General features: G+C 31.0%; 1 protein-coding gene and 1 pseudogene across 2 annotated transcripts in view; both read left to right on the top strand.

Moving 5' to 3' along the window:
* Positions 1-15,114, top strand: part of LOC147065636 (solute carrier family 22 member 13-like) — a 133,826-nt gene that overhangs the window by 81,104 nt on the left and 37,608 nt on the right. The gene's annotated exons all lie outside the window — the stretch shown is intronic.
* On the top strand, positions 4,421-5,964 carry LOC147065641 (larval cuticle protein A2B pseudogene; annotated as a pseudogene).

Below are 15,114 nucleotides of genomic sequence, written 5' to 3' on the forward strand. Positions count from 1 at the left end.
GCATCCATTATTGCATAAAAATATTACCTATGCGACTTAACCTGACGCAGAGTTCAAATCCATGACCCACGAATTTAGAGCTGGGTATTCTGCCATTACAGACACCGCTGGTTCCCTTTTAAATTCCACAACATCGTTAAACTATTGTAGGTTTCATTAGCCAATAACTGTAATGCCATAATACTATATGTTTATATAATATATCAATATAATACTACGTATAATATTTTTATTATAAACCATATCACTTTTACAAATATAAATAGCCATAGTTTTATCCCATCTATATGAAATTAATAAAATTATGATTGTATTTTTTTACATTTTATTTCACTGGTTGGTACAGGCATCTATGTACATATGAACGAATCAAACAGTGCTCAACACTGAGATTTTAATGTTACGTGGTTTGCGTCTACGCTAATTTTCCTTTCACGTGACATTGGCCGTGAAAGCACACCTACTTATTGCTTAGTAACATTACTATTGTATAATACACTTCTTTGACAAGTCAGTCAACTTTCGTGATATAATATAATGTTCGTTATAATAAAACCTCTTTTATGTTTTCAATGTTTTTTTAAATGCATACTTTTTCATGACTTTTAATATGCGCGTATGATCAACTATAATATTTGGAACTGGTATCGATAATAATTATTTACGAACATATTCCGTAATATATTGTTATTGATTAAAATTATTTTAATTACTTAAAACAATGTAATGTATCCATGCCAAAAATTAATAGTTAACATTATTATAATGATCACTTTTAAACAGCTATTATAAATTTAGAGAACTCTCTCTATACCCGTGCCATCATTTATGTCTTACTATATCAATATTTATTGCAAGCGACGTAAAATAAACTTTCATATTTGAAGCTGGTAACAGTGCTATTGATCTTATTTTTACTTATATATTTAGCAAAAAGAATATTATTATCACTTCGTAATTAAAATTCAATGTAATATTTCGTAAAATATATATGTAAAAGGGAAAACTAATCACATCGGACGGTAATTATGGAAAAAATCGGTGTGTGTACTCATGTACGCGCGTTAGAAGTTATACTTCTTTGGCGTAACAAAACAAAAAAAAAACTTGTGATAACCTAGATTCTTCGACTAGCTCTTAATTATTTTGTAAAAGTACACAAGTAAGAAAACGGGCCGCTTATTGAAGCGCCGTTGGTTTACTTCTATTCACTTTAACTTATAATACTAAATTATGTAATGGTTTCTCGTTGTTATTATTTTTAAAGTACCAAATGTCACTCAGACGTTTAATAGTTTGTTTACGTAAGGAATTCCAAAAGGCCGACAATGGTAAATTTGCTGCCTAGGCAACGGAACAATTCTTAACTATAATATTATACTGTATAATAAATTCGCTGCCTAGGCAATGGAACAATTATAAACAATAATATTATACTGTATAATCGTCACGATTGTAGTATCATACTGTGGCGTAAAAGTAGTTGGGGCGTTCGGCTCATAACCGAACAACCGGTGGTTCGAATCCAATCGAGTACGTTTTTTTCTGTGAAAAAATAAATTATGTGTTCCATGTCACACGCCAAAAATACACTCTGATCCGATTTCCCAAACGCGCCTAAAGAAGTATCCCCCGTTTCAGACGGGACACCGGTGTCGCACTCGTATATAATAAGGAGGCCTTTGTATTCTAAAGGGGCCTTTGTATTATGTTTATGAACGCCTAGAGCTTATGAGTCAACTCATAATTTCGCGATATAAATTAGAACATAAAACTGGCTGCGGTCATAAAAACATGTGTATCGGCGGCTTGAGAATGTAGCGGCCGACGGAAAAGTGTACCGGACACGCCGACTCATTAGACTTGACTCATTAGCTCGAGGCGTTCATAATTATAATACAAAGGCCCTTTTATTCGAATACAAAGGCCTCCTTATTATATACGGGCGCGACACCAGTGTCCCGTCTGAAACATGCCTATAACTTCAAAAACATCTACGCCAGCCTATTCCCATACAAATGTTTTTATAAGCTCGGAAATATAAACATATTTTACACTCCTACATTATGGAAGAAAAAAACTGTAGAATATAATTAGTATGTATCTTCTTTCAAATAGTTTTTCCAAACTTCTAAGGGTTGCGTCTTCCACTGACTCTGTTCCAGATCTATCCAACTCCGAAGAGTTCCGTCACGCTTGACGGCGCTTGACCAGTACAGATAGTTGGAAGTCTTTCACTTTCTTTTCGTCATTCTACTTTATCGGTTTCTAACAACTTCCCTATATTCCTGTTGCTTAGCAATATAGTCAAAAAACCTGTGTATATCTATTTTGATAATTTATGTCTTTCAAGAGGCGTTAACGCACTAGTGACTAGGTCATCCATGCAATTTGAAGCATCGTCTTCCAGCACCACATTTGAAAATCGTGTACCAGTTTATTGTACAGGAAATCTCATTATTAATTTTTAATTATGTATATCAATTTACTTTAATAAATGCAAACTCATTAGTAGAAAACTTTTTTACCAATTGTCATGTTCATACAGCATATTGCGTTGTGGGATTGATCACCTATCAATGCCAATTAGAGACAATACGTAACTGGTTTAGTTATAATAAATATTAAATTCATGGTAGGTAATCTGATTACGAAAACAGGCAGACAGGAGATAGAATGTAGCATAATATCAGATGAGATAATATAGTGGTATCTTTAAACTAAATCAATTTGTAAGAATAGATTCCGCTCAAAATATCCAGTTCATTTCGACAACACGACTACTTGTCAAGGAAGTCGTTTTGTCCACACTATACGAATATTATACCGGAAAGCTGCAGAAATTATATTTACAAAGTAATAAATAACAGTAGTAGTAATTAGTTATTTAGTTATACTTTAAGACTTATTTCCTATGTTAGGTTACGGTTCCCTTATTGGGTGTAAATGTATGATTTTCTAGTCCTTGACTTCTTTTTTGTAACTCCTGACTTTTAAATAGACGTTGAGTGAAAGTGTCTCCGTGATTCTCATAGAAATTTAATTTACAACTGACTTGATTTAGCAGAGCTATATTAATAACTGGGCAACAGATTAACCAGAACTTAAAAATGAGAAAAAAAAAGTTTTTATCATAATCACCATTCTTGTAGTTCGAACGATACGTAATCTTGTTTCGTACGAGTATGGAGGACAATTATTCTAAATGAGAAGTACTCAAAGTATGTACAATGTGATTTACTATTTGAAATAATGCAATACATATTAAACCCCAAACCAATCGCGGTTTTTGACGCTATATTTATGTTGGGATATATATTATGTATTTCAATGTTTTGGTTTTCGAGTGCAAAATAGAGTTTTTAAATCATGTTTATGTAATTTTATTATTATAAATATTTGCAGTCAAACGCAGGACAATATGTTTCACGGAGCTAACTTCCTGCCAATGAGAGACGCAGCTTGACTAGTGTCGTCAGATGAAATTTTCCATTTTTTTTCAAAGATATGAGTAGATTGACCAAAGTGTATGAAAATCATTTTTATTTGATAAAATTAATTAAATATACTTTCAATTATATTTAACGCTGAAACAGAGTGATCAATGTACAATACTTAATGTGTTGTACAACTTACTGTGTTGTAATGTCATGGTGATTATTAATTTATTTCGGTACTACGGTAATGGTTTTTCGAATAAGCTTGTCAATCTGTTTGTTCGGTCCGGATAGAAAAATAAGCTTTTATTGAAATGCGTTATTGGTAATAAAAGAGTTGCTGACCATACAGGTAGTTGCTACACACATAAAGCCATAAGTTATTTTCAAGGACACAAAAATAACGAGATGTGGGTTGCCTTATGGATGAGGCTGTAAGAAGGTTTAATTTTTAACTATGCAGAAATATGACGTAAATTTAAACACGTATTAAATAATGGATATGTTATTTTCAATAGTTACGTCTGCATGATAATATGATTTTTTTAGTTTATTTATAAAATATTTGAGGAAACGCGGCGCGCTTTGCGTATCTTAGGTTTTATTATCTGATCATAATAAAGTAATAAACCATATCTGGCTTCAAAGCCTTCATACATAGTGATTGGCTTTCACGTTTATATCGTATTACTCTGTTCTGTTGTTTTTTTACTAAGAATATCTCAATACTCTCAATTTACAATGATGCATACTGATATATAATTACTATTCTTGGCTAGGAAAAATTGCATTCGACTAATGTGGACAAAATTTGGCAGATTATAACAAAAAAAGCGTTTCACGTTTTGTCGGCCCCTATATTAAATAATTGTGATTAAATTGGGAGGGCAAGAAAGTTATATGAAGAGATAGTGAATATATAAAAGCTTTCCCGATTATCGAATAATCATTCAACTCCATACTCTTAGCTGGTATTATACAATATGGCATTTAAGGTAAGTGGGATTAATATATATCATTATCCAACAATAACTTTAACACTAAATAATATGTAATATTGAATTTTTTCTGTATCGCGTGTTAGGTATCTGGTCCTTTAACTCAATCGAGAATATTATGGCCCTTTTAATGGCAGAGTGAAAGTGATAATGTCAGTTTCCATTTTAATACACTATAGTTTAAAAAAAATACTAGATTAATATTGATGAAACTTACATAGCTAATATCAATAAATTGGTATAGTACAAACATGTGATATCAATTAATACTACCTTCTTCAAAAAAACCTTTGATATTGATACTCTCAACCTTTCCAATAGATTCCTTGTGGTCGATTTTCAGATATAAGTACTAAAAATGTGTGCATATTTAATTTAGTTTTCGAGATAATTGACTTTAACCATTTAATTTTTTGATATCTCAAAGTACGCTTTCAATTGGCAATATCTCAAAAGAAACAAATAAATTTCGGTCGGTCAAATATTAATAACGATGAATTACTCGAGGAAAGCCGGATATTTTTGTTCGTTTATTATAGAGTGAGATTATTCAAAACAATTTCCGTAAAAGTTAAACAATATTTTTGAAGTGAATTATTAAGTATTTTGTTCGATTAGGTAAGTAGGTACTATTTAAGCATTGTTTTTTTTAATCGGCTGTTAATTTTAAATCTATTATTGACCGTCTCAGTTCTCTTAATAATGTCTTTTAATAGATTTTTACGAGAAATCATTGTTAACGATTAACACATTGAAAAAACAATATTTATGAATTGCAGATACGGAAATTAAATCCGTAAAGCACCGGTCATTCATTACGGATTGTGAAAGCCATTTTAAATCAATGTAATAGTATATTAAACGATATATTATAATCTACAATCTACCTACATAATGTGTGATTGTGAAAACAATATAATAGTCGTATTCTAATAGTTTTTTGAGAGTTTAAACTGTATTATGTCAAAAGGTGTCTCTATTAGTATGTTTCGTTTATATTAATAATAGTACGTTAACACAAATGGATACCTACTTACTATCACACAATGCGTTCATACGTTAAAATTATAACATCAATATAACTAAAATTATACACAGGTGATTACTACCTAATATTTAATATAAATGTTCATAGGTATATCCATAAATTTCAGTTCCTATTTTTTGCCGCTGTCGTATCAGTCACCAGCGCTGGCGTCCTGGCTCAGCACGGATACGGTTCCTCTCACCATGGTTATGAAGATGCTGACTATGACCCTAACCCTCAATATCAATACGCCTACGATATCCAAGACTCCCATACCGGAGACTCAAAGAGTCAGCATGAATCCAGACACGGAGATGTTGTACAAGGATCCTACTCATTGATCGACGCTGATGGCTACAAGCGAACTGTTGAATATACAGCAGACCCTCACCATGGATTTAATGCCGTCGTTCATCGAGAACCTATTGCAAATCATGTTGCTCCTGTCGCAAAATACGCCGCACCTGTTCAATACAATGCTCCATCACATTACCACCACTGATTAGCATCTTAATAATTGAGTATTATTATGTATACCTGTAAATTGTAAAGTAGTGTTAAGTTTAGCTGATAATAGAATATTTAAAACAAACTGATTTTTTTCAATTTATTTATTATAACTTAAAATAATTCCTTTAATAATGATAATAAATCGACAACTATTTTGTTACCATAGGGACTTTTCTACATTTGATTAAAATATGGGTGATCATGGAGTATTTATTATATTGATATAATGCTTTGAATTATTTTATGTATATGTTACGTCGAATGTGCGAAATTGAATATTACATGAAATGGGCAAAATTTTGCCTAAATCATGAAAAATGCAAGCCCGTTGCCTTATTCATGAATTAGACAAAATATCTGAAGAGTGCGTGAATTCGGCAGTAATTTTTCTGCCCAGTTCATGTATTGGACAAATTAGATAGTAGCGCTACGGTGGTATTTTTTGCAACTAAACTAAATGTATCAAATGCTCATGCATTGGTCAAAATTTACATATATTATCTATGGTGAAAATAGATCATCGCGCTCCGGTGGTGTTTTTTGCAACTAATCAAACTAAACAAATGTGTCAAATGTCATTGATTATAATATAAAAATATAACAATCAATAACTACAATGACGTTCATATCCATTTACTATGCGCAAAAAAAATCTAGAACTATAATATGATAACGGAAGAATTTTATTGAAAAGTATTTTCGCGATTTGATTCGTGCTTGGGTATCAAACGTGCAATGGTCGATTGAATGTTTGTGATAGTTTGTTGACACTTGATAGCTAATCTCAAAATGGACATTCAGTTGAATAATTTAATCCAGAATTACAAAACCTAACCCAACCTAACCTAATAATAATAATATTATATTATGTCCAATTATAACTAATAAAACCATCCGTATTAAATTTAGTTTTTCTTCTGTCATGTTGACAGTTCAAGAATTCCATACCCTGGCGAATTCATGTACTCAGCAGAAAATTTACCTAATTCATGAATAAGCCAACTGGCTTGAATATTACATATAGTAATATTAATAGTCAATTTCGCACATTCGGTGTAACATAATATATAATACACGTCCGTATAAAACTTCAATTAATTATCAAATGCCTTCAAGAAAGCATCCATAGACCATTCTAAAATATGTATTCATAACTGATTAAACCACGCATTTAAAAAAAGGAAACATTAAATTTTTGTTTTTTTTTAATATATTATTATGTACTACATAATATAGGTAATTTAATTTTTGACATTGTTGGAAAAACCATTTTTAAACTTGGTACTGTGCATGCATCTAATTGGATATACATTAGTTATTTTACTTTATGCTAAATTATCATGTACCTACCTAAATGTAAAAAGAAATAAGAAACAATAATATTGTGTAGTGTTCATTCTACAGATTCTACACCATATAATAATAACTAGGACCGGTAGAGTTTAGTTATTTGTGCTTTTACTTTTTTTAAACTGTAATTAATGTTTATACGTATTCTACAACAAATAATTTAATCTGTTAATTTGATAGCATTATTAATAACGCAATTACAATTGTATACGGCCAACTGTGATACGTAAACTGCATACGTACAATTGATATGTAAACATTATGGTAATGGGCTGGCATATCGGTCCACGAGTAGCGTGTCCAGAAATTTATACGTATTACATTTCACTGTGAGTTGCTGTATTGGAAACTGATGGCCGTATAGTATTGAGATCAAACACAAATCTAAATAAAACACTTAAAAAATACGCACCTAATAAAAACCATCGGAATACAAGGGATTATTGTATATATTTATATAAAATTTTAAATGATTCAAATTTATTTTAGTAAGTGTGTGCTCGTAAGTAGGTATCTAGTCAGATATGTCAAACATCTAATAAACGCGTTAATTTTTATATCAATGCTATACAGTCATCTCTTTCCGGTACGACAGTTCACAGTGAAGTATGGTATGGTAAAATATAATATTTACAAATTATATGTAGTTAACCGACAAGTAAATCACCGCAACAGAGCTAAAAAGCAGGAACCAAAAAGGTAGAAAGCGCTTGGGAAGCATTCGTCCAATAATAGATCGTTTTCGGTTTAAGACGATGACGATGCTATTTTAATTCACATAAAACTTTAGGTATTATATATTGACTGGTTTCACGTGTGAAATATGATATCAAAAATATCTTGCTACCTGCCGATTGCGCAATTTTAATCTAAAAACATCTTACTATCACGTGATGCTCCATGAATATGATGTGCAATACTACATACTGTATTATAGACAGTAGATATTTAAAAAATAATTAAATGCTCATTAATTATTATTTGAATTACAGCATACACTCGAAAACTTCCGCCTCTTGTAGTAAGCGTAACAAAAAATTGTAAAAATATATTAATTTTTTTTTATAACTCACTGGCATTTTTAAAAGTTTAAATTACGACAAAACGATATCTCATTCATAATTATGTTACTCACGATTAAACAGCTATACGGTATCAAAAACAGCAATATTTTTATACGTATTAAGTTGTTTGTTTGTTAGTTTTGTTTATAAACATATCACGTACAAGTGTAGTAGGAAAAAAAATACTTATTAAAAAAACTGCATTTACTCTTGCGTCCTCTTAATAAATCACGCGTTTTTATTTCAAATCCATGACCTTACACTTCGCATATTGTCAACATTTTTTATATACGCGTTAATGATCTCTGATAAATTTAATTTATTACTATTTACATTACAGATATTGCCAATGGTACACTACTTAAAAAAAATATTACACTTGACCATAGATCCAGTAATGGAAGAAGAAGGTCCCGTATTCATAATTATATTAAAATAATCTGCGTGTATGTAAAAAAAATATATATAACTGTAGGTATACTGCCATTCTAAGGAAGAAGGCAGTAACTGACTCTCACACACTTTCGAGATAAATAACATAATGTAGTTTTTTTCCAACTTTAGTACTGTGAATTAATAAAAAACTGTGATAATTTTTATTAGTAGGATGTTAAAATACAAATAAAGTAATAATAAACAAGCAGTAACTGCAATAAATAGGTGCAATTACTGGCTTTTTGCTACGAAATTTGATTATTTTAGCAGATGTCCATTTTTCACTAAGGATTTTAACGGTATTTTAGTGATAATTCTGATTTTAAAGTGGACAGAATATATAGCTTTCAAAATTACCTAACGGATGGCATTTATAACTCAATTTCACAAATTTTGCGAGTTACTGCCTTCTTCCGTGAAAGGGCAGTATTAACAGTCTAATAATATTGTTGTATCACTTTAAAAGAAAAATACAATAAGGTGTATAAAAATAGTGCAACGGACTTTGTTACTTTCAATGACAGCTGACTCTGTGAAACCATTCTCTGTATTAAAACATATGCGCACCTTCTTTACTAATTTGGTAAAGTTATATCTGAATATTTATTATATCTATTACGTTGTTAATTTGTACTTTAGTTGTAGAAACATAATATAATGTTTATAAATTTATTTACATTTAAATTAGTCACCCACCTTTCTGTCTGGGCTTACCTAATATTAATTTAAAACATAGCGATGATAATGTCTCTTTTATTAAATTGATTTCCAATTTTTAAAAAAGTTCAACGAATGGGTAAGACCCAAACCTTTGGAAGAAATAATGGAATATCTACCTAGGTACTTTTCAATGTGTGTTCATTGGTTTGCATGATAGCTTTGAACAAAAGATATGTTAATACAACAATTCCATCAAATTTTTCGCCCACGGCGCTGATACGCTACTTTACATTAGTTTACCTTGCTTCGGTATGTTACTGTCTACGATATCATACGTATATTTTTAAATTTTCCTATCTGGAGCTTAGGTTGGCTAGGTAGGGGAAGATATAAAAAAAATCACCAAAGGGTATCGCCTAACAAAAAAGTTCGCAATCACTAATATATCTGATATAATATATACTATAATATAACTAATACGATATAACTAAACGTACTTATACCAAAAATTAAATAAAAATATAGATGTATCATAGTTTCGTCATTGTTGAGGATCGCGACCTCAAATAAATAGAAAAAACGCAATGGTGTCGTTAATAATTATTCTCAATCATTCGTATCAGTCCTCCGCAGTTACTAATGCAATTTGAATAATATGGAACCACATTGTATAGCCTTTACTGATGAGATTAGATTTTTAAAATGATTCATTGTATTACCAATAATCATGGCTAACACAAGAGGGGACTGACACGACTCTAGTCTGGGGAGCGGCCTCAGGGGGCAGCCTGGCGTGGCGGGTCGACCAGAAAAGTGAGATAAACACGCATCGCAAATTTACTCTAATAGTAAAAAAAGCTATTTTACTACAAGAATATTACATTTTTAAATATGTTGGTGTACGATGTATTGCATGTCGGTACTCGATAACTCCATAATTCAAGTGGATGTAGGTATTCAAAAACATCGCTAATCATGCACTGAATACCCTCAATTTTACCACGAATACCTTTTGGAAAACGCTAGTATAGATTATCACAATCCCTTTAACATTAGCGATAGGTAGGGGGTCCGCCAAAGACTTTGGCACTATAATATGAGTAGGTACTAAACAAATATGTTGAAAGAAACCTTCTTCGTGGATCTAAGACCTAAGTAATTCAAATTCTTTTGTACTAGCATAAAATATTTGATATATTTTTAAATAGTATTTTTTTAATTAAACCGAAATAAATTAAACCACATATTTAAAATTTGTGTTGTTTAGCGGATGAAAAAACAATGCGTTTAATTTTTTTTTCAAACAAACCATCTCAGGAAAGTAATAAATACTTACATGTCAAAAAAGTGATCTATGACATCATTCAGGAACTGTTGTAAAAGATTTATGTGAAATCTTTTTTTTTCTACGATTAAAAATGATTTAATGTATACGATTCGTACATACATACTTATACATTTTTATCGTAATGGTTAATTTGCTATTTTGAACGTTAATATTTAGTAAAATGCTACTGTTTATATCAAAGAAGTTTGACTCTAGACATATTTTGATTTAAAGATATTATATTTGAAGGCGAATTTGAATCGAAAATTCGGTCGAATATTGGGCTTGAAGTCTGTTACTTTGTGTATATAACCTACGTATGCATTTCTCGGTGTTTTGCGTGATTATCCATTTTTTAAATAATGACCAATATATTGATTTTAGTTGGTTACATAAAATTGATGGCGGGGTATCTTTCCACATGTATTTATAACTAAACTATATCTACATTGACATAAAACTGTATGAGATGCGTGAAATATCAACTTTAAGTCGAATTTGTATACACTGTCCAATTCTATGAATTTATAGAATCATGCATGTGTTTAACTAATTGGTTGAATCTGAAATTATACTCGAATGTCATAATATATGTGTGAAGTTCTCTTGAAATGCAAATCACTTACCTATAGCTAACGTAATATCAGACCAGACGTCTTTTTTTGCTTCAATTTTATATATTCAGGCTATATCTATATATAAGAAGGGTTTCTTCAATATCTTTGATTAATATGACATGAGATAAATATATAATATTTTCTTCTGCAGCATGTTAATACAATACAATATTCCAATAATGGAGTTAATAGGTATGTCATTCAAGGTTTTTCGAGTTTTCCATTGTATTGATTATAGTGGTAAAAAACTGAAGACTTTGAAGCAAATAAACCAAGGAATATTTGAGCCAATTACATAAATAAAATTGACGGGAAAAATTAGGGGATAGAATCCTTCAACTCAAATAATATTTTTTTATAAAAACAATCTAATTAGTTAGCTCCATAAATTCAGCAGTTTTTTTTATCGGGCTGAATTTGTTATGTGATATTTTTCAATTTCAAGTATTACAAACCTACTCCCAGTTAATTTGACACTTTTGTAACAAATAACCTTTAAGTCAAAATAAAAAAGTCACTCTGGATTATAGCAGTATAGTATGTAGAGAAAAACATATGTAACACACTTTATTGATTCATAATACTACATATTATACTATATAAGAATCATTCTTAAATATACGTAATAAATCTTTGAAAACTAATTAAGCAGAAATGTTAAGTCCATTTACGACTGTAAAAATAATATTGTTCCTTGTGAAACGAAAATAGCCTCAAAGCAAACGATACTAAACTTTCAAACGTACAATCTTACTCGACATATTCATTGATATGGGTAGCTAAATCGGTCATTAGTCAAGTACTAAATACACCATAAAGAAGCAATTAAATTTTGCAATGTTTTTTAAACCAATTCGTTATATTAATTTACGAAATAAGCATATGCGAGCAAATTTATATAAAAAATATATAATTATACAATGTAAAAAATCTTAAATTTATCGACTATTTTTTAGTTATTATGTTTCAATGTAAGCTGCAATTAATCAATTAGCTGAATTAACATTGTGTTAATAAAAACATATTTTTTTATCATCATTATTTATGGCACAACCTTTGGCGGGTCTTGGCCGCCTTCAAAAACTTTCTCCATCCTGGACGATCCTGCGCTAACACTCTCCAGTTGCTTTGACCGAATATTTATAAATCTCCCGTGGCGCAGTCCAGCCATCTTAATTTCGGCCGTCCAGGTCTTCTCTTGTCATCGAGATTACGTACATAGCCCGTCTCGCCGGTATATCCTCCGGCATTGTATGCACGTAGCCGATCCAGCGCAGTCTGTGCATTTTCAGACCACGTTTTTTTTTCGCCCCCATAAAGTGTGCAGTTCCTTATTATACTTTACAAAACTATCATTCTGGAGAGTAACATTTTTTAACAGTATAAAACACCACAAATATAATATTTAGTAGGATTTATTTTCAATAATCATAGGTACCTACATCGGTACGTTAATTGATTAGGTATCCTGGAAATGAAAGATATATTTTCGAATGCCTGAAAACTCTGAAAAACTCTGAAAATGCAAGTTAATAAAAATCATAATCAGACATTTATATACATATGTCAAATCAGTCAACACAAAATTGTTGTAGCTTTTCATATGGAGAAATATTTCAAGTTGTATGTAACTATGTAGGTGTAATGTCAGTCTATTATGTAACTCACCTCACGGGTGGGGTCATCCCGTGAGCTGACAAATGAAGAATCTACACTAATATGATATCCATTTTCTGATTCCATTGATGTAGCCAGCATTCCCGATGAAGTACAAGATGAATTCTTGGAATCAAAAAACGATTCATCGGCACATAATTACTTATGTCATGAAAATTTTCTGAATCAATTCTGGTGTGTTATGACGTATCAGTCATATCTAAATGTTAAAGGATTTTTAACACGTCTCCATTTAAAAACTATAACAAGAAACAGATGAAATGTTGAAAATGACTTGAGATTAGCATTAACGAAAACTCAACTGCAAAGTTTGAAGCTGGTTAACGAGTTACAATTTTAACCATCGCATTAAATTTAAAATTATACTGAAAAATCTATTTTCTACCATATTAAAAAGGCTTTTTACAATTTATCGGGGTCGCGAGTTACTTGGCTTCTATAAAACGGGGTCACGATTCGAAAAAGGTTGGGAATGAGTGATGTATCAAATATTTAAATATTATTTTCACATCACACTTGTGTCTGAAAGTGTTAATAAAAGGAAATAATAAAATAAAAATACATTCATTTTTAATTAACTTCAATGTACAAGTATTTTAATAAAATAATACAGTTTCATGGGCATACTTTTATTTCATTATTTCGTAGACATTTTAGTAACTACGGTAAAGTTCACTATTAACTTAAATGTTTTGTTTTACATTGTGAGCATTAAAAATAGATAGTTGTGATTACTCCATCATTGCGTTGAAGAGTATAGAAAAAAAAACCGAGTCGATCGTGATCCTACGGCCCATGCTCGATATGTTTATTGTTGTGAAATTTACTATGTTTTAGTGTTATACAGAAGGTGAGCAGAGAATCTTCTTTTAAATCTTTATGCAAAGTCATCCTAACATGAAACGAAATAGATAGTTACTTTAATATTAATTTCTATGGAATTACTATCACAGACAAATCATCTAATTTGATTCATATTTATATATTTTTTTTGGAATTGAGTGGACGATGGTGTGATGAGATGAGTGAAGAAATGGAGTGTTTATTTGACGAATTAAAATAATGAGAAAAGATAACAGCGAGGTAGATATTTTAGCCCGAGGCACGATTATACAGAGTGACAGTTCTTTTCAAGATAAAATTAGAAGTGTTTTCATTCAATCGTCTATTTATTAAACTCCTCGCGATTGAATAATGCTTACACTGAGTATCCCATGCCTTCGGTGATAAATGCATAATAGATCTTAATAAAATTACTGCGATAAAAGTCTTTATTTGCACTTGGTAATTAGATACGTGTGAAATGCATGTGATAGACAATATTATGTTTTGCCATCGGCGTTTCTCGTTGAGTAAGCATTAACCGATACACAGGACAACTGGTCGACGGGATAATTGGATGACGGACATCTGGGTCCCGTACAGATGCATAAAATGTGCGAAAAATCTTATGACCTAACACGCGAAGTCTAATATAGTTTTTAGTGATTTTTGGTAGCGCTTCGTTTATGTATATATCCTGTTGAACGAGTTTCTTCATATTCGTCTTTTGTCTTTTATCTTGCATGTTTGCTTTATATCTCCCCAAGCTATACCTCTTACCACATGGCCAAAGAAATGAAGAGTCCGTCTCAGACACAATATGGTGAATGGCTGCCTTATGTCTTTAGCTCATAAATGAACGATTTGTTGATGCGCCTGGCTGTCCAGAGAATCCTGACCATATGCCTATAATTTAAATAATAAAAATTCCATCAATAAATCATACTGATATATTTATCTTCTCCGTTATACAATAGTGTTGTGATAAGTCATGGTGCGAAAAACAAAATAGTATATACTATTTAGGTATTTAATAATAAAAGCGTTCTTTTTATTAGATTTTGACTTTGAAGCTCTCATGTTTCGTTAATCGCAGTGTTTGTAAATAAATTTGGAGGGAAACCTTGCTTGACTGATGTCAAGGTAAAATGGCGACCTATGGGTATATAAACAAGCGGAAAATCTTTAAC

This window comes from Rhyacophila brunnea, unplaced genomic scaffold, assembly GCF_057557595.1.
Source record: "Rhyacophila brunnea isolate RB1 unplaced genomic scaffold, BYU_Rbru_1.0 scaffold_6, whole genome shotgun sequence".
Taxonomy (NCBI): Eukaryota; Metazoa; Arthropoda; class Insecta; order Trichoptera; family Rhyacophilidae; genus Rhyacophila; species Rhyacophila brunnea.